We start from the raw sequence: 1,175 nt of genomic DNA on the forward strand, positions 1-1,175 counted from the left end.
CGGTATGCCTTCGTTATAGAAGATGAATCTTCCAGTCTTCCTTTCCGCTCTATGATGTGCTCTCTAAGCATGAAAGCATGTTCAATTCAAACGTTTGTATCACCTCAAACTGGCTGTGATACTTCAGGTTTACAGTTCTTTTTGGAGAAAATAGCTATTTAAAGCCGTCTCTTTTTCCGGATAAATTTTCTAACCCCATGGCTAGCGTTGCTCGTCGCCTATATTTGATATTTTATTATACGTACGATTGTATACATTGAAAACTTACTATGGCCAAAATGATGAGCTTTATAGCTAGTCACAAATCAGTCAGCGTCATGCCAGTGTTTTTGACATTAAGGTAATGTCGCTCTAAATAAACACAACCGTCAGTTGAAATAGCTTTTGAGAATGAATTAACAACTTTGCTAAATAACACTATGTAATATTTAAACCAATCGGCAACTTTGTTTATGAAGCAGAGAATCCTAAAGGTTATTCATTGCTTTTTACCTAGTCTAAAGCTATTGAATACTGCTGCTAATTTTACAACTAGGCCATTGTTTGCTAAAGCAAGATGCGTCGTTTTTCAAAGGCTCGTTTTGGCACAATCAGCTTGGAGACCCTATAAAGAGCAGCGGTTTTCACAATACTAGTGTGATCTACTAATATTTGCGGCGTTTGTATAAGACTCATTGTTCCTGTAAAATGTTAATTTGGTACTGAAACGACGTATTTTGTCAAAATATGATTTACATAGAATGCCGATGCTGGTTCAAGGGATATTCTATGAACTCGATGACCCGGATCTCTTGGGCACGATTGCATGTCCCGCCGTTGCATTTAATTTCTCAGGTGCTATACCTTATGCTGTTTTTGAGATCAAGGTAGTAATGATTCAACGTTTTTGAAAAGTTTTCCAGCCGAGGCTGCTCGTGGAAGAAGCTTTCCTCGAATCTCCCCTGGAGTCATCACAGAACCTAAGATCAATGCAATATCGAGTGACGACTTACATGCATATTGTGTGTGCAGGGTGAGGAACCTAAACTAGGTTTTTTTTTCTTATGCGTTAATTCTGAGATTGTATCTAAATAAAAACAGATTCTTTAACGGGATTTTTCATATTTTCTTAAAGCGTTGGTCCTGACGGACATATTAATTCGATATTCTTTGAAGCATAACGGCAGTAGCAGACG

Source organism: Varroa destructor, unplaced genomic scaffold, assembly GCF_002443255.2.
Source record: "Varroa destructor unplaced genomic scaffold, Vdes_3.0 BEIS01000006.1, whole genome shotgun sequence".
Lineage (NCBI taxonomy): Eukaryota > Metazoa > Arthropoda > Arachnida > Mesostigmata > Varroidae > Varroa > Varroa destructor.